Here is a 24,270-nt window from a genome sequence, read left to right as displayed (position 1 = left end):
AGTTTCTTTATTTGTCTTTCTGTTGCTTCATTGTTAGTGTATAAGAATGCGACTGATTTCTGTACATTGATTTTGTATCCTGTAACGTTGCTGAATTCATGTATCAGTTCTAGCAGACTTTTGGTGGAGTCTATCGGATTTTCCATGTATAATATCATGTCATCTGCAAAAAGCGAAAGCTTGACTTCATCTTTGTCAATTTTGATGCCTTTGATTTCCTTTTGTAGTCTGCTGATGCTAGAACTTCCAACACTGTATTAAACAACAGTGGTGAGAGTGGGCATCCCTGTCGTGTTCCTGATCTCAGGGAAATAGCTCTCAGTTTTTCCCCGTTGAGGATGATGTTAGCTGTGGGCTTTTCATAAATGGCTTTTATGATCTTTAAGTATGTTCCTTCTATCCCGACTTTCCCAAGGGTTTTTATTAAGAAAGGGTGCTGGATTTTGTCAAAGGCCTTTTCTGCATCGATTGACAGGATCATATGGTTGTTCTCTTTTTTTTTTATTAATGTGATGTATCACGTTGATTGATTTGCGAATGTTGAACCAGCCCTGCATCCCAGAAATGAATCCCACTTGATCATGGTGAATAATTCTTTTTATATGCTGTTGAATTCAATTTGTTAGTATCTTATTGAGAATTTTTGCAACCATATTCATCAGGGATATTGGCCTGTAGTTCTCTTTTTTTACTGGGTCTCTGGTTTAGGAATCAAAGTAATACTGGCTTCATAGAATGAGTCTGGAAGTTTTCCTTCCCTTTCTATTTCTTGGAATAGCTTGAGAAGGATAGGTATTATCTCTGCTTTAAACGTCTGGTAGAACTCCCCTGGGAAGCCATCTGGTCCTGGACTCTTATTTGTTGGGAGATTTTTGATAACCGATTCAATTTCTTCACTGGTTATGGGTCTGTTCAAGCTTTCTATTTCCTCCTGATTGAATTTTGGAAGCGTGTGGGTGTTTAGGAATTTGTCCATTTCTTCCAGGTTGTCCAATTTGTTGGCATATAATTTTTCATAGTATTCCCTGATAATTGTTTGTATCTCTGAGGGATTGGTTGTAATAATTCCATTTTCATTCATGATTTTATCTATTTGGGTCATCTCCCTTTTCTTTTTGAGAAGCCTGGCTAGAGGTTTGTCAATTTTGTTTATTTTTTCAAAAAACCAACTCTTGGTTTCGTTGATCTGCTCTACCGTTTTTTTAGATTCTATATTGTTTATTTCTGCTCTGATCTTTATTATTTCTCTTCTTCTGCTGGGTTTAGGCTGCCTTTGCTGTTCTGCTTCTATTTCCTTTAGGTGTGCTGTTAGATTTTGTATTTGGGATTTTTCTTGTTTCTTGAGATAGGCCTGGATTGCAATGTATTTTCCTCTCAGGACTGCCTTCGCCGCGTCCCAAAGCGTTTGGATTGTTGTATTTTCATTTTCGTTTGTTTCCATATATTTTTTAATTTCTTCTCTAATTGCCTGGTTGACCCACTCATTCTTTAGTAAGGTGTTCTTTAACCTCCATGCTTTTGGAGGTTTTCCAGACTTTTTCCTGTGGTTGATTTCAAGCTTCATAGCATTGTGGTCTGAAAGTATGCATGGTATAATTTCAATTCTTGTCTGCTTATGAAGGGCTGTTTTGTGACCCAGTATATTATCTCTCTTGGAGAATGTTCCATGTGCACTCGAGAAGAAAGTATATTCTGTTGCTTTGGGATGCAGAGTTCTAAATATATCTGTCAAGTCCATCTGATCCAATGTATTATTCAGGGCCCTTGTTTCTTTGTTGACCATGTGTCTAGATGATCTATCCATTTCTGTAAGTGGAGTGTTAAAGTCCCCTGCAATTACCACATTCTTATCAATAAGGTTGCTTATGTTTATGAGTAATTGTTTTATATATTTGGGGGCTCCAGTATTTGGCGCATAGACATTTATAATTGTTAGCTCTTCCTGATTGATTGACCTTGTAATTATTATATAATGCCCTTCTTCATCTCTTGTCACAGCCTTTAATTTAAAGTCTAGTTTGTCTGATATAAGTATGGCTACTCCAGCTTTCTTTTGGCTTCCAGGAGCATGATAAATAGTTCTCCATCCCCTCACTCTCAATCTAAAGGTGTCCTCAGGTCTGAAATGAGTCTCTTGTAGACAGCAAATAGATGGGTCTTCTTTTTTTATCCATTCTGATACCCTATGTCTTTTGGTTGGCTCATTTAATCCATTTACATTCAGTGTTATTATAGAAAGATATGGGTTTAGAGTCATTGTGATGTCTGTATGTTTTATGCTTGTAGCGATGTCTCTGGTACTTTGTCTCACAGGATCCCCCTTAGGATCTCTTGTAGGGCTGGTTTAGTGGTGACAAATTCCTTCAGTTTTTGTTTGTTTGGGAAGACCTTTATCTGTCCTTCTATTCTAAATGACAGACTTGCTGGATAAAGGATTCTTGGCTGCATATTTTTTTCTGTTTAGCACACTGAAGATCTCGTGCCAATCCTTTCTGGCCTGCCAAGTTTCAAAAGAGAGATGAATCACGAGTCTTATAGGTCTCCCTTTATATGTGAGGGCACGTTTATCCCTTGCTGCTTTCAGAATTTTCTCTTTATCCTTGTATTTTGCCTGTTTCACATGATATGTCGTGCAGGAGATCGATTCAAGTTATGTCTGAAGGGAGTTCTCTGTGTTTCTTGGATTTCAATGCCTTTTTCCTTCCCCAGTTCAGGGAAGTTCTCAGCTATTATTTCTTCAAGTATCCCTTCAGCACCTTTCCCTCTCTCTTCCTCCTCTGGGATAACAATTATGTGTATATTATTTCTTTTTAGTGTATCACTTAGTTCTCTAATTTTCCCCTCATACTCCTGGATTTTTTTATCTCTCTTTCTCTCAGCTTCCTCTTTTTCCATAATTTTATCTTCTAGTTCACCTATTCTCTCCTCTGCCTCTTCAAGCCGAGCCGTCGTGGTTTCCATTTTGTTTTGCATTTCGTTTAAAGCGTTTTTCAGCTCCTCGTGACTGTTCCTTAGTCCCTTGATCTCTGTAGCAAGAGATTCTCTGCTGTCCTCTATACTGTTTTTAAGCCCAGCGATTAATTTTATGACTATTATTCTAAATTCACTTTCTGTTATATTATTTAAATCCTTTTTGATCAGTTCATTGGCTGTTGTTATTTCCTGGAGATTCTTCTGAGGGGAATTCTTCCGTTTGGTCATTTTGGACAGTCCCTGGAGTGGTGAGGACCTGCAGGGCACTTCCCCTGTGCTGTGGTGTATAACTGGAGTTGGTGGGCGGGGCCACAGTCCTACCTGATGTCTGCCTCCAGCCCACCGCTGGGGCCACAGTCAGACTGGTGTGTGCCTTCTCTTCCCCTCTCCTAGGGGCGGGATTCACTGTGGGGTGGTGTGGCCTGTCTGGGCTACTTGCACACTGCCAGGCTTGTGGTGCTGGGGATCTGGCGTATTAGCTGGGGTGGGTAGGCAAGGTGCACGGGGGCAGGAGGGGCAGGCTTAGCTCGCTTCTCCTTAGGTGATCCACTTCAGGAGGGGCCCTGTGACAGCAGGAGGGAGTCAGATCCACTGCTGGAGGTTTGGCTCCACAGAAGCACAGAGTTGGGTGTTTGCACGGAGCGAGCAAGTTCCCTGGCAGGAACTGGTTCCCTTTGGGATTTTGGCTGGGGGATGGGTGAGGGAGATGGCGCTGGCGAGTGCCTTTGTTCCCCGCGAAGCTGAGCTCTGTCTTCCGGGGGCTCAGCAACACTCCCTCCCTTTGTCCTCCAGCCTTCCTGCTTTCCGAGCAGAGCTGTTAACTTATGACCTCCCAGACGCTAAGTCGCGCTTGCTGTTGGAACACACTCCGTCCGGTCCCTCTGCTTTTGCCAGCCAGACTCGGGGGCTCTGCTTGGCCGGCAGGCTGCCCCTCTGCCCCGGCTCCCTCCCGCCAGTCCGTGGAGCTCGCATTGCCTCGCCGCCCTTCCTACCCTCTTCCGTGGGCCTCTCATCTGCGCTTGGCTCTGGAGACTCCGTTCTGCTAATCCTCTGGCGGTTTTCTGGGTTATTTAGGCAGGTGTAGGTGGAATCTAAGTGATCAGCAGGACGCGCGGTGAGCCCAGCGTCCTACTACGCCGCCATCTTCCCAGTCCAGAAAAATGTTATCCCAACAGCTGGCCTCAAGAACTTTGGCAGCAAGCAGAAGGAAAATTATGGCTGTCTTTTTAGTATCCTCCTCAGGTTTATGATGAGGAATGTCCAGCATCTATTCAAGGTCCGCCCTCCTGTTCCCCAGCTCCAGAGCTCGGCTTCCACTTAGCGCGGTCTCCACGTAGTGCTTCCCCGGCTACGGATTGGAAACTTAATTCTTATATGCTTTTAGATGGTCACATTTTTCTGACATTTACAAACATTTCATGTTGATCTTACATGGGCCACATCAATCACCTATACAGTTTCAATGACACTTTGTTAAATAAACTGTCATGAAAGATTTATAGAGAATTTGAGAAAAGTAAAGAAGATGTAGTTTAGCTTTTAAACAGGCATTACCCCCTTTCTGAGGTATAATATCGCTTCTATAACACCATTAAGCTTCTAAAATAAAAAGTTAAAAAAAAACCTTTCTCCCACAATTTGCATAACCTTCTTCTTCCAAACATTGGAGATGGGAGTGGGAAGGAGAACCTCATTCCCAATTTAATACTCCATTCATGTAATTGTTGTGCACTGATCCCATGTCAAGAAACATTACATGTAAGTTAACATTATTTGTAGTTTATTCATTTTAAAGAAATGAATCTGTAATGCATTCATGCAAACAAGTGCCTCCTTCAAACACTTGAATCATTGTATTCTGAAGTGGGATGTATATGGATGATAAAGATGACACAAATTACTCCTCACACATTATTAAGGTATTCAAGTGGACTTAAGTTACTAAAAAATGCCAGAATTCATAGATTTTTAAAAACATGTACAATTACAAGACAGTTCAATTCAATTTTAAGGCAGCAGCTGCCTTAAACATTTGGATAGCTTTTTTTGTTTCTTTTTTTATGAAATTAAAAATTAGTGTTGATTTGAACTAAAATTTTATTTTTTAAATGTTTTTTTTGACAGAGAGAGATAGAACATGAGCAGGAGAAGGGCAGAGAAAGAGGGAGACACAGAATCTGAACCAGGCTCCAGGCTTTGAACTGTCAACACAGAGCCCAATGTGGGGCTCCAACTCACAACCTTTGAGATCATGACCTAAGATGTTTAAAAAACTGAGCCACCCAGGCAACCCTGGACTAGATTTTTAAAGAAACTCTAAGACTAGCAATTTGTGCAAGGCAAACAATAAAGTTATACTGCAATTATGTCTGTAATTGTATACCTCATTGTGATGGGAGAATAGGTAATAAAAATTTTGTTACATCATAGAATTTTTTTTCATTTTACATGTGAATTTGTTGAAAAGTACTAATTTAGAATATAATTCCAAATTGTGGCACTATTCTAGTTCTTCTGGTAAGTTTCCTTGCTTAATGCTCTACTTACTGATAGACCTGGGCTATTTCTCTTGCTATTAGTTCCAGGAAAAATTTAAAACTTTTTGGATCACTGAGTTTGTTGTCTATAAAAGAAGGATATATTCTGGTAATGAATGATTTATAATTTAAAAATGTTAGACCTTTATATTTGAAAGAGCAACCTATATATTCTAAAACCCCAAAAAATAAGTGCTTAGTGCAGTATCTTGCATATTTTAAGTGCATACCATTTATTCAGTATTAAGATATGAATTGGTTATATTTCTAAAGGTGACGTTTGACTTGTAGTATAATCAAATACGTACTTTAAAAATTAAGCTCTACCATAACAGAATTCAACTCTACAAATGGTTAGAGTATACAAGCCGTTCTTCATGAAAGAAAGCCCAGAGCAAACTTACATTTTAAACATAGCATTCATAATTCATTTACACATAAGAGTTGGAAATTTAGTAATTTTATAGCGATAAAACAGTATTCTTATATACAGATAACATGTAGAGTCTTTATTCTATTTCAAAGACCAAATTTCTCCATTGATAGTACTTATTAAATTGCTGTTACACTTATTAATATCAAATGACTTTTTTTGAGTTTATTTCTTTAAGAAACCACAGTGATCCCTATTATGTTTTGTTCAAGTGTTAGCAGGCTGAGGTTTTTAGCTTTTATCATCTTTTATTTTTAATTAGCCAACTATTCACTTGTTATGAAATTAAAAGAGAAGCTTCTAGGAGAGGGGAAGATGGCAGTGTAGGAGGACGCTGGGCTCACCTTGTACTGCTAATCACTTAGATTCTGCCCACATCTGCCTAAATAACCAAGAAAACCTCCAGAAGACTAGCAGAATGGACTCTCCAGAGCCAAGCATAGACAAGAGGCCCACAGAAGAGAGTAGGAAGGGCAGAAAGGCAGTGCATGCTACACAGACTAGCGGGAGGGAGCCGGGTGGTGGCAAAGCAGCCCTCCCACCAAGGCAGAGCCACGGAAAAACGGCTTGCAAAAGTGGAGGGGACAGACTCCGTGAGTTCTGACAGCCAGGGGGACTTACCATCTGGAATGTTAAAAGTCAACACCTCTGCTCTCAGAGACCTGGGAGGGCAAGAGAACAACTTGAGGGAGAGTTGTTGAGCCCCGGTAGACAGAGCTCAGTTTGGTGGGTGAACAAAGGGTCAGGCAAGCGCCATTTCCCTCTCCCAACCCCCAACCGAAGCTCCAAAAAGAACCAGCTCCCATCAACAAACTTGCTTGCACTGCACAAACGCCCAATGCTGTGCTTCTGTGGATATATCCCTCCTACAGGCCTGCCTCCCTCCCGGTGCTGCAGTGCCCCTCCCACAGGAGACCACCAATGGCAAAGCAAGCTAAGCTTGCCACTCCTGCCCCTGTTCACCTTGCGGATCCACCATGGCTAATGCGCCCTTGGCCAGATACCATTGAAGCAGCACCACAAGCCTGGCAGTGTGCAAGTAGCCCAGATGGGGGCCACACCACTCCACAGAGAGTCCTGCCACTGGGAGAAGGGAAGGAAAGGTACACACCAGTCTGCCTGTGGCCCCAGTGGTGGGTTGAGGGCAGACATCGGGTCTCACTGTGGCCCTGCCCACCAACATAAGTTACTCCGGACAGCACAGGGGAAGTGCCCTAAAGTTTGGAGCCACTGCAGGGACTACCCAAAATGACGAAATGGAAGAGTTCTCCTCAAAAGAAATGCCAGAAATTTGCGACAGCTAATGAATTGATCAAAAACGATTTAAGCAATATAACAGAACAAGAATTTAGAAAAATACTCATAAAATTAACCGCTGGGCGTGACAAAAGCAGGGAGGACAGCAGAGAATCTATGGCTACAGAAATCAAGGGAGTAAGAAATAGGCATGAGGAGCTAAAAAATGCTATAAATGAGGTACAAAATAAAATGGAGGAGGTCATAGCACAGACTGAAGAGGAAGAGGAAGCTGAGAAAAAGAGAGACAAAAAAAATCCAGGATTATGAGGGGAGAATCAGAACACATAGTGATGCAATCAAACGGAACAATATCCATATCATAGGAATGCCAGAAGACGAAGAGAGAGAGAAAGTGGCTGAAGCTGTACTTGAACAAATCAGAGCTGAGAAATTCCCTGATATGGGGAAGGAAAAAGACATTGAAATCCAAGAGGCACAGAGAACTCCCTTCAGACGTAAATTGACTCAATCTTCTGCACGACATATAGTGAAACTGGCAAAATACAAGGATAAAGAGAAAATTCTGAAAGAAGCTAGGGATAAACAGGCTCTAACTTACAAAGGGAGACACATAACAGTAGTAGCGGACCTTCCTACTGAAACTTGGAAGGCCAGAAAGGAATGGCAGAAAATCTTCAATGTGATGAACAGGAAAAATATGCAGCCAAGAATCCTTTATCCAGCAAGCCTATTATTCAGAATAGAAGGAGAGATAAATTTCTTCCCAAACAAACAAAAACTGAAGGAATTCATCACCACTAAACCAGCCCTCCAAGAGATCCTAAGTGGGATTCTGTGAGTGAAATGTTGCAAGGACCACAAAGTACCAGAGACATCACTACAAGCATGAAACCTACAGACATCACAATGACTCTAAACCCATATCTTTCAATAATAACACTGAATGTAAATGGACTAAATGCTCCAACCAAAAGACATGGGGTATCAGAATGGACAAAAAAGCAAGACCCATCTATTTCTGTCTACAAGAGGCTCATTTTAGACTGAGGACATGTTCAGCTTCAAAGTGAGGTGATGGAGAACTGTCTATCATGCTACTGGAAGTCAAAAGAAAGCTGGAGTAGTCATACCTATATCAGAAAAACTAGACTGTAAATTAAAGGTAACAAGAAATGAAGAAGGCCATTATATAATAATAACAGGGTCTATACATCAGGAATAGCTAACAATTATAAATGTCTGCATGCCGAATATGGGAGCCCTCAAATATATAAAACAATTAATCACAAACATAAGCAACCTTATTGATAAGGATGTGATAATTGCAGGGAACATTAATACCCCACTTACTCCAATGGATAGATCATCTAGACACAGGATCAATAAAGAAACAAGGGCCCTGAATGATACATTGGATCAGATGGACTTAACGGATATATTTAGGACTGTGCATCCCAAAGCAAAAGAATATACTTTCTTCTTGAGTGCACATAGAACGTTCTCCAAGACAGATCACACACTGGGTCACAAAAAAGCCCTTCATAAGTATACAAGAATTGAGATCATACCATGCACACTTTCAGACCACAATGCTATGAAGCTTGAAATCAACCACAGGAAAAAGTCTGGAAAACCTCCAAAAGCATGGAGGTTAAAGAACACCCTACCAAGGAATGAATGTGTAACCAGGAAATTAGAGAAGAAAATAAAAAATATATGGAAACAAATGAAAATGAAAACTCAACAATCCAAACGCTTTGGGATGCAGCAAAGTCAGTCCTGAGAGGAAAACACATTGCAATTCACACCTATCTCCAGAAACAAGAAAAATCCCAAATACAAAATCTAACAGCACACCTAAAGGAAAAAAGCAGAAAAACAAAGACACCCTAACCCCAGCAGGAAAAGAGAAATAATAAAGATCCAAGCAGAAATAAACAATATAGAATATAAAAACATTGTAGAGCAGATCAATGTAACCAAGAGTCAGTTTTTTGAAAAAATAAACAAAATTGATAAATCTCTATCCAGGCTTCTCAAAAAGAAAAGGGAGATAACCCAAATAGATAAAATCATGAATGAAAATGGAATTATGACAACCAGTCCCTAAGAAATACAAGCAGTTATCAGGGAATACTATGAAAAATTATATGCCAACAAACTGGACAACCTGGAAGAAATGGACAAATTCCTAAGCACCCACACACTTCCAAAACTTAAACAGGAAGAAATAGAAAAATTTAACAGACCCATAACCAGCAAAGAAATTGAATCAGTTATCAAAACTCTCCCAGGAAATAAGAGTCCAGGACCAGATGACTTCCCAGGAGAATTCTACCAAGCATTTAAAGCAGAGATAAAACCTATCCCTCTCAAGCCAATCCAAAAAAAATAGAAAGGGAAGGAAAACTTCCATACTGATTCTATGAAGCCAGTATTACTTTGTTTCCCAAGCCAGACAGAGATCCAGCAATAAAAGAGGACTACAAGCCAATATCCCTGATGAATATGGATGCAAACATTCTCAACAAGATACTAGCAAATCGAATTCAACAGCATATAAAAAGAATTATTCACCATGATCAAGTGGGATTCATTCCTGGGATGCAGGGCTGAGTGAACATTTGCAAATCAATCAATGTGATACATCACATTAATAAAAGAAAAGATAAGAAGCATATGATCCTGTCAATCAATGCAGAAAAAGCATTTGACAAAATTCAGCATCCTTTCTTAATAAAAACCCTCGAGAAAGTCGGGATAGAAAGAACATACTTAAATATCATCAAAGCCATTTATGAAAAGCCCACAGCCAATATCATCCACAATGGGGAGAAACTGAGAGATTTCCCCCTGAGATCAGGACATGACAGGGATGTCCACTCTCACCGCTGTTGTTTAACATAATGTTGGAAGTCCTAGCATCAGCAATAATACAACAAAAGGAAATCAAAGGCATCAAAATTGGTAAAGATGAAGTCAAGCTTTCACTTTTTGCAGATGACATGATATTATACACGGAAAACCTGAGAGACTCCACCAAAAGTCTGCTAGAACTGATACATGAATTCAGCAAAGTCGCAGGATACAAAATTAATGTACAGAAATCAGTTGCATCACACTAATAATGAAGCAACAGAAAGACAAATAAAGAAACTGGTCCCATTCAAAATTGCACCAAGAAGCATAAAATACCTAGGAATAAACCTAACCAAAGATATAAAGGATCTGTATGCTGAAAACTATACAAAGCTTATGAAGGAAATAGAAGAAGATACAAAGAAATGGAAAGCCATTCCATGCTCATGGATTGGAAGAATAAATACTGTTAAAATGTCAATACTATCCAAAACAAACTACACATTCAATGCAATCCTAATCAAAATGGCACCAGCATTCTTCTCGAAGCTGGAACAAGCAATCCTAAAATTTGTATGGAACTACAAAAGACCCCTAATAGCCAAAGTAATTTTGAGGAAGAAGACCAAAGCGGGAGGTATCACAATCCCAGACTTTAGCCTCTACTACAAAGCTTACATCATCATGTAATCATCAGCATGGTATTAGCATAAAAACAGACACATAGACCCATGGAATGGAATAGAGACTCCAGAATTGGACCCACAAATCTATGGCCAACTAATCTTTGACAAAACAGGAAAGAATATCCAACAGAAAAAAGACAGTCTCCTTAACAAATGGTGTTGGGAGAACTGGACAGCAACATGCAGAAGGATGAAACTAGACCACTTTCTTACACCATTCACAAAAATAAACTCAAAATGGATAAAGGACATGAATGTGAGACAGGAAACCATCAAAACCTTAGAGGAGAAAGCAGTAAAAAACCTCTCTGACTTCAGCCGCAGCAATTTCTTACTTGATACATCTCCAAAGGCAAGGGAATTAAAAGCAAAGATGAACTCTTGGGACCTCATGAAGATAAAAACTTCCTCACTGCAAAGGAAACAATAAACAAAACTTAAAGGCAACCAACGGAAAGGCAAAAAAATTTGCAAATGACATATCAGACAAAGGGCTAGTATCCAAAATCTATAAAGAACTCACCAAACTCTACACCTGAAAAACAAATAATCCAGTGATGAAATGGACAGACAACATGAATAGGCACTTCTCTAAAGAAGACATCCAGATGGCCAACAGGAACATGAAAAGATGCTCAGCGTCGCTCCTCATCAGGGAAATACAAATCAAAACCACACTGAGATACCACCTCACGCCAGTCAGAGTGGCTAAAATGAAAAATTCAGGAGACTATAGTTGCTGGCAAGGATGTGGAGAAATGGGAACCCTCTTGCACTCTTAGTGGGAATGCAAACTGTTTCAGCCACTCTGGAAAACAGTGTGGAGGTTCCTCAAAAAATTAAAAATAGATCTACCTTATGACCCAGGAATAGCACTGTTAGGAATTTACCCAAGGGATACAGGAGTGCTGATGCATAGGGGCACTTGTACCCCAATGTTTATAGCAGCACTTTTAGCAATAGCCAAATTATGAAAAGAGCCTAAATATCCATCAACTGATGAATGGATAAAGAAGTTGTGGTTTATATATACAATGGAATACTTCTTGGCAATGAGAAAGAATGAAATATGGCCTTTTGTAGCAACGTGGATTGAACTGGAGAGTGTTGTGCTAAGTGAATTAAGTTATACAAAGAAAGACAGATACTATATGTTTTCACTCTTATATCGATCCTGAGAAACTTATCAGAAGGCCATGGGGGAGGGGAAGGAAAAGAAAAGAGAGAGAGGGAGCCAAATCATCAGAGACTCTTAAAAACTGAGAATAAATTGAGGGTTGATGTGGAGTAGGAGGGAGGGAAAGTGGGTGATGGGCATTGAGGAGGGCATCTGTTGGGATGAGTACTGGGTGTTGTATGGAAACAAATTTGACAATAAATTTCATATTAAAAATAATAAAATAAAATTATAACTAAGCAAATAACCAATAAAATGTGTAATTGTAGCGTTACCAAAAAAAAATAAAAGAGAAGTTTTTGAGTTGTTAAGATTTAAGAAGGAGCAAGCCTGATTTTCAAATTAAGTCTTAATTAGCAATTCAAGTGTATAAACACATTTTGAGAATTGCTGGACAATTTCATAGTGGTTAAACAGTGAGAAATGATGAAATCAGTAATATCATACAAAGACAGCTTCTTAATGGCCTATTAAAATTCAAGATCTTGTTAATGGTATTTTTATTTTATTAAAGAGAATTTGAGTAAAGAAATTTATCTTTAGGAATAGAAATGCTAAGCGTTCTACTTAATAGCACCAGGTCTGCACACTTATTATCATATCAGAGCTGTTTTCATTACAAAGCTATTGACATTCTAATCATTAGATTTAGTAAACTGAAATCAAGAGGCCTGTCATTCACTAAGTAAAACTAAACATTTATCTAAGAAAGCAGAGATGACAAAGAATGAACCAGGGCATTTACATTATCTTTAATATTTACAAGTTATGTTTGCCCAATTAAATGTTAGAAAAATATATTTGTATTCTACATTACTTTGTCACATAAAGTTAGAGGTTAGTAAAATACATTTGTATCTTACTGAATTCAAGTGAGCAAACATATAAAGCAAGCTTATAGCATATTGCCAGGTACATAGTGGGTGCTCAAAGGCTTTTTGTTTTTTAATAACAGAAATAAGTTTTTCAGAAACCATTTTAAAGTAACAGTAAATGTTGTTGCAAGACTATAATTAACCTTTAAATTTTTTCTTTGAGTGGCACCTAGATGTCTTCTAATAGTCTTTAAGTTCTTTGAGCTCCTATAAATACTTCTTTTGAATTACAACATAAGCTTCATATGAAAACCAGTTTTACATGGGTAAATGCGTTATAAAAAGAATCAAAGAACAAAATAGCATGTTATTTTCACGTTTGAGTTGAAAAAATTATTTTGGGAATATTTAAATGATTTGAAATCAAATATTTATGATTAATATCCCTCTTGAAGAGGGCACATGTTATGAGCACTGGGTGTTCTATATAAATAATGTATCACTAAATTCTACACCTAAAACCAATATTACACTGTATGCTAACTAACTGGAATTTAAATAAAAACTTGAAAAAATAAAAAAAATCTCTCGTACTGCTTTATTTTGAATATTTTCTATTGTTAAAATGTTAGTACTACCAAAGCAATCGACAGATTTAATGCAATCTTTATTAAAATTTCAATGGCATTTTTCACAGACTAGACAAAATAATCCTAAAATTTGTATGTAACCACAAAATACCCCCAAAAAACAAAGGAATCTTGAAAAATAAAAATAAAGCTGAAGGTATCAGAATCCCATATTTCAAGATATACTAAAAAGCTGAACTAATAAAAACTGTATGGTAGTTACACAAAAACAGACACACCAGATCTACAGAACAGAATAGAGAGCCCAGAAATAAAACCATGGTTATATTGTCAATTTATCTTTGACAAAGGAGACAAGAATATGCACTGGGAAAAAGACAGCCTCTTTAACAAATGATGTTGGGAGAACTATATGGCAACATGCAAAAAACTGAAACTGGGTCACTTTTCACCATATCTTGTGTATGGTGTGAATATTTCACCATACACAAAAATTAACTCAAAATGGGTTGAGAATCCAAATGGGAGACCTGAAACCATAAAAATCCTAGAAGAGAGCACAGGCAGTAATTTCTCTGACATCAGATATAACAACATCTTTGTAGACATGTCTCCTCAGGCAATAGAAACAAAATGAAAAATAAACTATTGGTACTACATCAAACTAAAAACCTTCTGCACAGAAAAGGAAACAAACAAACAAAAAACTAAAAGACAATCTACTAAATGGGAGAGAACATTAGCAAATGGCATACCTGATAAAGGATTAGTATCCAAAATACATAAGGAACTTCTGCAATTCAACTCCAAAAAAAGCCAAATAACCCAACTAAAAACTGGGCAGATAACATAAAAAGTTCTCCAAAGAAGATATACAGATCACCAACTGATATGTGAAAAGATTCTCTACATCACTAATGATCAGGGAAATGCAAATCAAATCCAAAATGTGGTATCGTAACTGCTGGAATGGCTAAAATCAAAAACTCAAGAAACAAGTATTGGCAAGGATGTGGAAAAAAAGGAACCCTTGTACACTGTTGGTGAGAATGCAAATTGGTAGAGCTACTGTAGTAAACACTTTGAGGGTTCATCAAAAAATTAAAAATAGAATTACCATATGATCCAGTAATTCCATTACTGGATATTTATGCAAAGAATATGAAAACACTGGGGCTCCTGGGTGGCTCAGTCAGTTGAGCATTTGAATTCAGCTCAGGTCATAATCTCATAGTCTGTGAGTTCGAGCCCCACGTCAGGCTCTGTGCTGACAGCTCGGAGACTGGAGCCTGCTTCGGATTCTGTGTCTCCCCCTCTCTCTGCCCCTCCCCTGCTCATGCTATGTCTGTCTCTGCCTCAAAAATAAATACAAACATTAAAAAAATTTAAATAAATAATATGAAAACACTAATTTCAAAAGATAAAAGCGACTTTATGTCTATTGCAGTATTATTTACAATAGCCAACTTATTGAAGCATTACAAGTATCCATTGATAGCTGAATGGATAAAAAAGATCTCCTATATATAGACAATGGAATATTGCTCAGCCATAAAAAGGAATGAAATCTTGCCATTTGCAACATGAATAGATGCAGAGGGTAAAATGCTAAGTGAAATAAACCAGTCAGAGAAAGAAAAATATCATAAGATTTCACTCATTTGTGAAATTTAAGAATCAAACAAGAAAAAAAAAGAGACAAACTAAAAAACAGAGACTTAACTATAAAGAACAAATTGATGGGGGCACCTGGGTGGCTCAGTCGGTTAAGCGACCGATTTCGGCTCAGGTCATGATCTCACAGTCCGTGAGTTCAAGCCCCACATCGGGCTCTGTGCTGATAGCTCAGAACCTGGAGCCTACTTCAGATTCTGTTTCCCTCTCTCTCTGACCCTCCCCTGTTCATGCTCTGTCTCTCTCTGTCTCAAAAATAAATAAACATTAAAAAAAAGAACAAATTGATGGCTGCCAGAGGGGGTGTAGGTGGGGAGATGGATGAAATAAATTAAAGGGATTAAGAGCACACTTACCTTGATGAGCACTGAGTAATTTATAGAGATGTTTGATTACTACAGCAATTGACTATACATCTGAAACTGATATATCACTGTATATTAAATATACTAGAATTAAAATTATATATATATATACTTCTTAACTATACCACAATTAAAATTATATATATACTTCATATATAAAATAAATATATAGGGAGGAGCCAAGATGGCAGAACAGCATGGAAGTTTTATGTATGTCTCACATCCATGAAATACAGCCAGACCAAAACTAAACCATCTTACACACATAGAAAAGTGATTGGAGGATTAACACAACAATCTGAACAACCTGAACCACAGAATTCAACCAGTACGTGGCATGGAGAAGTGAATTTCAGGAGCGAGAAGCCACAGGAGGTAGAGAACTGCTTTTGCGGGCAGAGAAAGGAGACTGTGGCGGTGGAGGGGGGGGGATATGGGAAAAGCACCCCTCCCCAAAAGCAGCTGGAGAGAAAGTGGAAAATTGGAAACAGCCACAGGGACTAAACTAAAAAGGGGGAAAGGAGAAAGGAGGGTTTAAATTCCATTAAGACTGTAAACAAGGGGAGTGCAAAGGCTGCACCTCCACAGCTCAATACCTCATGGTGTTCTGGTGGGAAAGGTGAATCCCCAGTAACAGAGTGGGGTCTGGGAGGTTCTCAGGCCACACAGGGGAAAGTGGTTCCACTGTTGGAAGGACATTTGGTAGAGACTGTTGATGCCACCTGGTCCCAGCAGACCCCGGAAGGCAGCCACATTCACTGGTGCTGGGGCAAGGTCATGAAGGGTGAAGCCTGGTGCCAGATGTGTGTTGTGATTTTCCATAATCCCTGAAATGCTGCTGCTACACTGTCTCGTGAACTTTTTCTGGAGCGAACTGGCATCTGGCCACAGTCTCGGGGCACCGACAGCAGCAGGGTCCTACAGGCGTTCCTGGGTGCAGCTAATATTTGGCCATTGCTCATTCTGCCATTGTTCATTCTGCCATTGCTCGGTGAGACCCTTCTGCAAACGGGTGGAACGGGTCAAAGCCACAGTCCTTCAGAATTAAGGGGCTGGGGAATACACCTATATCTGAGACAAAACTTGGGAGAGAAGTACTGCCTGGGGACTGGTCACAGAGAGTACAAAAGCGGGGAGTAGACGACAGCTGAAGACAGAGAACAGGTGCATGGTTGCTGATCCCGGAGAACAGACTAGGTAGCTGGATGGCATCATTTTCACCACTCCCTCGCATGTGCATACGCACCTATGAGCACCTCAACACTCCACCCAAGTAGGCTTGCAGCGCCATCTAGTGGTGAGCAGAGCTGTTAAACTGAGCACTGCCCACTGGGCCAACTACACTCTCAAGAACACAAGTCTCACCGACCTCTTAGTTTATGGACTATAAAGAGCGACACAGATTCACTTCTAGGGGAAAATGAACCAATTTCAGTCCTACTTCAATCTGTTAGCAGGATCATCTATTCAATTTTCTTTCTTTTCTTTTTCTCTTTTACAATTAATTTTCTTGAGTACGGAAAGAGAAAAATTTCATCTTTATTTTCAATTTTTATTAAAAATGTTTCTTTAATTTTTATTACTATATTTTTTACATCTGTGTAAATTTTTTCAAATTCTATTTTACTTCCATCACTTTATGTTAGTCTACTACAGTGTATTTACCATTTCAAGTTTTCAAACAATTTCCTTTTTTATCTTTCTTTTTCTTTTTTCCTCTTTTTTGTTTCTTTTCTTTTTCTTGAATACAGAAAGAAAAAACTTCATTTTATTTTCAACATCTATTAAAAATATTTTCATTTAATTTTTTTACTATATTTTTGCTTTTATGAAATTTTTTCAAATTTTATTTTACTTCCATCATTTTATTTTAGTCTGCTACAGTGTATTCACTTTTTCAAATTTTCAAATGATTTCTTTTTTTCTCTTAAAATCTTTTTTCTCTTTTTCGTTTCTTTTCTTTTTTCTTAAATACAGAAAAAGAAAAAGTATATATTTATTTTTAATTTTTCTTAAAAATATTTTTCTTAATTTTGTCTACTATATTCTTTACTTTTGTGTATATTTTTTCAAATTCTATTTTACTCCCATCATCTCATTTTAATCTACTTCAATGTATTCATTTTTTCAAATTGTCAGATGATTTCCTTTTTTTTCTTCCACCCACCTTTTTTTCTCTTACCTGTCAAACTACTTTCAACACGCAGACCAAAACACACCAAGGATCTAGCATCTTCTATTCAATTTGTGTGTGTGTGTGTGTGTTTAATTTTTAATTTTGATACTTTTTAAAATTTCTTTAATTTCAATTTTTTTAAATCATTAATTCCTTTTCTCCCCTCAAAATGAGAAAATGAAGGAATTCACCCCAAAAGAAAGAGCACAAATAGACGACAGCCAGAGATTTAACCAACAGAGAATCAAGAAAGATGTCTGAACCAGAATTTAGAATCACAATAATAAGAATACTAGTTGGAGTCTAAATTAGATTAGAATCCCTTTCTGCAGAGATAAAAGAAGTAAAAAATAGCCAGAATGACATTAAAAATGCTATAACTGAGCTGTAATCACGGATGGTTGCAACAGTGGCAAAGATGGATGAAGCAGAACAGAGAATCGGTGATATAGAGGACAAACTTACAGAGAATAATGAAACAGAAAAAAAGAGGTAGATCAGGGCAAAAGAGCACAATTTAAAAATTAGAGAAATCAGTGACTCATTAAAAAGGAACAACATCAGAATCACAGGGATCCCAGAAAAGGAAGAGAGAGAAATAGGGGTAGAAGGGGTATGTGGGCAAATCATAGCAGAAAACATTCCTAATCTGGGGAAAGACACAGACAGCAAAGTCCAGGAAGCACAGAGAACCCCCATTAGATTCAACAAAAACCGAACATCAATAAGGCATATCATGATAAAATTCACAAAATAGGCAAGGAGAGAATCATGAAAGCAGCAAGGGAAAAAAAGTCCCTAACCTACAAGAGAAGACAGATCAGGTTTGTAGCAGTCCTATCCACAGAAACTTGGCAGTCCAGAAAGGAGTGGCAGGATATGTTCAGTGTCCTGAATCAGAAAAATATGCAGCCAAGAATTCTTTATCCAGCAAGGCTGTCATTCAAAAGAGAAGGGGAGATAAAAGCTTTCCCAGGCAAACAAAAATTAAAGCAGTTTGTGACCACTAAACTACTCCTGAAAGAAATTTTAAGGTGGACTCTCTGAGGGGAGAAACAATGAATATATATATATATATATATATACACACACACATACATATATATAAACAAATAAACACCAAAAGCAACAAAGATTAGAAAGGACCAGAGAACACCACCAGAAACTCTAACTCTACAAGCATCATAATGGCAATAAATTCATATCTTTCAGTACTCACTCTAAACTTCCATGGACTCAATGTTCCAATCAAAAGACATAGGGTAACAGAATGGATAAGAAAACAAAATCCATCTATATGCTGTTTACAAGAGACCCACTTTAGACCTAAAGTCACCTTGAGATTGAAAATAAGGGGATGGAGAACCATCTATCATGTTAATGGTCAAAAAAAGAAGGCCGGAGTAGCCATACTTATATCAGACCATCTAGACTTTAAAATAAAGACTGTATCAAGGATGCAGAAGGGCATTATATCATAATTAAGGGGTCTATCCACCAAGAAGACCTAACAATTGTAAACTTTTATGCACCAAATGTGGCACCACCCAAATATATAAATCAATCACACACATAAAGGAACTCATCGATAGTAATACTATAATAGTAGGAGACGTCAACACCTCACTCACAGAAATGGACAGACCATCTAATCAAAAAAACAACAAGGAAACAATGACTTTGAATGACACACTGGACCAGATGGACTTAACAGATATATTCAGAACATTTCATCCTAAAGTAGCAGAATATACATTCTTCTCCAGTGCACCTGGAACATTCTCCAGAATAGACCATACACTGGGACACAAGTCAGCCCTAAGTAAGTACAAAAAGATCAAGATCATAGCGTGAATATTTTCATACCACAATCTTATGAAACTCGTAATCAACCACAAGAAAAAATTTGGAAAAGTAACAAATACTTGGAGACTGAAGAACATCCTACTAAAGAATGAATGGGCTAACCAAGCAGTTAAATAAGAAATTAAAAAGTATATGGAAGTGAATGAAAATGATAACACCACAACCCAAAACTTCTGGGATGCAGCAAAGGTGGTCATAGGAGGGAAGTATATAGCAATCCAGGCCTTCCTAAAGAAGAAAGAAAGATCTTAGATACCCAACCTAATGTTACGCCTTAAGGAGTTAGAAAAGAACAGCAAATAAAACCCCAAACCAGCGTAAGACAGGAAATAACAAAGATTAGAGCAGAAATTTATGCTATCAAAACAAACAAACAAAAACAGTAGAACACATCAATGAAACCAGAAGCTGGTTCCTTGAAAAAATTAACAAAATTGATAAACCATTAGCCAGTTTGATCAAGAAGGAAAAGGAAAGGACCCAAATAAATAAAATCAGGAATGAAAAATCAAGAATTAAATCAAAACTGAAACAAGAAGAAATAGAAAATTGGAACAGACCCATAACCAGTAAGGAAATCGAATTAGTAATCAAAAATCTGCCAAAAAACAAGAGTCCAGGGCCAGATGGCTTTCCGGGGGAATTCTACAAACATTTAAGGAATAATTAACACCTATTACCTCGAGGCTGTTCCAAAAAATAGAAATGGAAGGAAAACACCCAAACTCTTTCTATGAAGCCAGCATTATCTTGATTCCAAAACCAGACAGAGACCCCACTAAAAAAGAGAACTATAGACCAACTTCCATGATGTACATGGATGCAAAAATTCTCAACAAGGTATTAGCCAACCAGATCCAACAATACATTAAAAAAATTATTCACCACAAGCAAGTGGGATTTATACCTGGGATGCAGAGTTGGTACAATATCCGCAAAACAATTAACATGTTTCATCACATCATTAAAGAAAGGACAAGAACTATATGATCCTCTCAATAAATGCAGAGAAAGCATTTGACAAAATACAGCATCTTTTCTTAATAAAATCCTCAAGAAAGTAGGGATAGAAGAAGCATACCTCAAGATCATAAAATCCATATACATACAACCCAACACTAATATCATCCTCAATGGGGAAAAACTGAGAGCTTTCCCCCTCAGATCAGGAACAAGACAGGGATATCCACTCTTGCCACTGTTATTTAACATACTATTGGAAGTCTTAGCCTCTGCAATCATACAACACAAAGAAATAAAAGGCATCCAAATCGGCCAGGAGGAGGTCAAACTTTCACTCATTGCAGATGACATGATACTCTATGTGGAAAACCCCAAAGATTCCAACAAAAAACTGCTAGAATTGATTCATGAATTCAGCAAAGTTGCAGGATTTAAAATCAATGCACAGAAATCGGTTGCATTCCTTTACACCAACAATGAAGCGACAGAAAGAGAAATCAAGGAATTGACCCCATTTATAGTTGCACAAAAAACCATAAAATACCTAGGAATAAATCTAACCAAAGAGATGAAAAATCTATACAATGAAAAGTATAGAAAACTTATGAAAGGAATTGAAGAAGACACAAAAAGTGGAAAAAGATTCCATGCTGCTGGATAGGAAGAACAAATATTGTTAAAATGTTGATACTACCAAAAGCAATATACAATTGCTAGGGATTCAATGCAATCCCTGTCAAAATAATCCCAGCATTCTTCACAGAGCTAGAACAAATAATCCTAAAATTTGTATGGAACCAGAAAAGACCCTGAGTAGCCAACGCGATCTTGAAAAAGAAAACCAAAGCAGGAGGCATCACAATCCCGGATATCAAGCTATACTACAAAGCTGTCATCATCAAGACAGTATGGTACTGGCACGAGGACAGACACTCAGATCAATGGAACAGAATAGAGGACCCAGAAATGGACCCACAAACGTATGGCCAACTAATCTTGGACAAAGCAGGAAAGAATAACCAATGGAATAAAAACAGTCTCTTCAGGAAGTGGTGCTGGGAAAACTGGACAGCGACATGCAGAAGAATGAACCTCGACCACTTTCTTACACCATCCATAAAAATAAACTCAAAATGTATGAAAGACCTCAGTGTAATACAGGAAGCCATCAAAATCCTCGAACAGAAAGCAGGCAAAAACCTCTTTGATCTTGGGCACAGCAACTTCTTACTCAACACATCTCCAGAGGCAAGGGAAACAAAAGCAAAAATGAATTACTAGGACCTCATCAAAATAAAAAGCTTCTGAACAGAGAAGGAAACAATCAGCAAAACTAAAAGGCAACCGACAGAATGGGAGAAGATATTTGCAAATGACAGATCAGATAAAGGGTTAGTATCCCAATTCTATAAAGAACTTATCAAACTCAACACCTAAAAACCAAATAATCCAGTGAAGACATGGGCAAAAGACACGAATAGACACTTCTCCAAAGAAGACATCTAGATGGCCAACCAACACGTGAAAAAATACTCAACATCACTCATCATCAGGGAAATATAAAACAAAACCACACTGAGATGCCACCTTACACCTGTCAGAATGGCTAACAGTAACAACTCAGGCAACTACAGATGTTGGCAAGGATGGGGAGAAAGAGGACCTCTTTTGCATTGGTGGGAATGCAAACTGGTGCAGCCACTCTGGAAAACAGTATGGAGGTTCCTCAAAAAACTAAAAATAGAACTATCCTACAACCCAACAATTGCACTACTAGGCATTTATCTGCGGGATACAGGTGTGCTGTTTTGAAGGGACACATGCACCCCCGTGTTTATAGCAGCACTACCAACAATAGCCAAAGTATGGAAAGAGCCCCAATGTCTATCAACTGATGAATGGATAAAGAAGATGTGATTATATATATATATATATATATATATATATATAATTGAGTAATACTCGGCAATCAAAAACGATGAAATGTTGCCATTGCAACTATGTGGATGGAAGTGGAGGGTATTATGTTAAGTGAAATTAGTCATTCAGAGAAAGACAAAAATCTTATGACTTCACTCATATGAGGACTTTAAGAGACAAAACAGATGAACACAAGGGAAGGGAAACAAAATAATATAAAAACAGGGAGGGGGACAAAACAGAAGAGAATCATAAATATGAAGAACAAACTGAGGGTTACGGGAGTGGTTGTGGGAGGGGGGGATGGGCTAAATGGTTAAGGGGCACTATGGAATCTACTCCTGAAATTATTGTTGCATTATATGCTAATTAACTTGGATGTAAATTTTAAAAAATAAAAAAATAAAATTTAAAAATAAATAAAATAAAATAAAATTAATGAAATTAAAATTAAAATATATTAAACACATAAGTGTATTTATATATATACATATATAAAGACCTACAATTTGTATCATGAATGCCAAATTAAAGAATCATTTTTGACTTGGAGATTTTCCCAATGTTTAACTTTTTTGTGAAAATTTATTTATGTAAAATATGGTGCAAAAAGAACATAAACTAGAAAACATCTTTAAAAGTAAGAGGAGGAGATTGGATGGTTCAATTATAAACTTAGACTCTGTGATGTTAAAAGAGATACATAAGAAAGAGGGTTTAAAAGTAAAATTTGCCTATCATGTAATTTGTTGGAACAATTGACTAAGATATAGCTACTAAATGAAGAGAGGTGTTTATTCAAGCTCAACAATTGTGTTGTATTTCATATTTCATAAATGTATTGGTAAGTATCCCCAAGGACAATGCACTTTGATCAGCCATCCCCCAATCAAATACCAATGGACAGAAAAGTTTCATCCTTATCTCACCAAAATAGGCCTTAAAATGTTAGCTTCAGAACCTTTGCACCTTCTGCTCTCTCTGCCTAAAACATTCCTGCCCAATATGTAGGGTGCATGCTCACTCATTTTATTCAGGCTCAAATGTCACCTTATCAGAAAATCCTTTCTTTACAATCCTAATTAAAAGAACATCCCAAAGTCATTTTCATTTTGTTTTCTCTGCTTTATTTTTCTCATAGCACTTATTTCATATGACCTGTAATTTACTTGTTTATTTTTTTATAATCTGTCTTCCTCAATTATAATGAAAGTGTCATTTTGTTTTGTTCTTTATTGCATTTCTGTCCTAGAACAAAATCTAGCAAATTTTATCAATAGAAATTGTTAATTAATAAATTAATAACCTTGAATTTCATAGGTTGTATTTAGGTACAAGTTACATTTAAATTTACACAACCATGTAAGTTAAATTGATTGATGAGATTCTTGTATGTGAATGCCTCTGAATGCCTAGCTCCTCTCAACCAGTCATAAATACAGTTAATCCTATAAAAGTCCAGGCTTCATGATCCTTTCTCTCCCTTTGGCTTAGATAACAGGCCATGTAGTACTCTGGGCCCTACCATTGTTGTTACTCACAGAACTGCTATCTGTTTTGCTGAGTGAGAAATCTTTGAGTACCATAGGCTGTTAAGATGACTCATTCATCCCATTCTCCCATAATTTTGCCATCAGCTTAAGGTTGCATTCTAACTAAATTATTTAGACAATTTTTAAGCCCTCACCATCAGATTCTATTCCATAGGTGTAGGGAAGCAAAAGACATCAGTGTTATAACTACATTTAAGTACACCTAACTATATCATATTCAAACTGCAGAAACTTAAAGGTAAATAAAAAAATCTTCATAGTAGTTGGGTTAAAAAATGCCTTCCCTATAGTAAAGCAAAGTTTAGAGCAAAATTTCACTTCTCAGAAATTATGCAAGCAAGAAGAGAGTGTGTTGAGAGAAAAAAAAAACACCAACGTATAATTCTATTTTCTGTAAAATTATCCTTTAAAATTGAAGAGGAA

The 24,270-nt window shown here is 37.5% G+C and overlaps 1 protein-coding gene across 1 annotated transcript in view; it reads right to left on the bottom strand.

Moving 5' to 3' along the window:
* DACH2 (dachshund family transcription factor 2) overlaps window positions 1–24,270 on the bottom strand; it is a 772,461-nt gene that overhangs the window by 428,331 nt on the left and 319,860 nt on the right. The gene's annotated exons all lie outside the window — the stretch shown is intronic.

This window comes from Panthera uncia, chromosome X (genome assembly GCF_023721935.1).
Source record: "Panthera uncia isolate 11264 chromosome X, Puncia_PCG_1.0, whole genome shotgun sequence".
NCBI lineage: Eukaryota > Metazoa > Chordata > Mammalia > Carnivora > Felidae > Panthera > Panthera uncia.
Note: the sequence above shows the minus strand (reverse complement) of the source record. Positions and strands in the feature narration are given on the sequence as shown.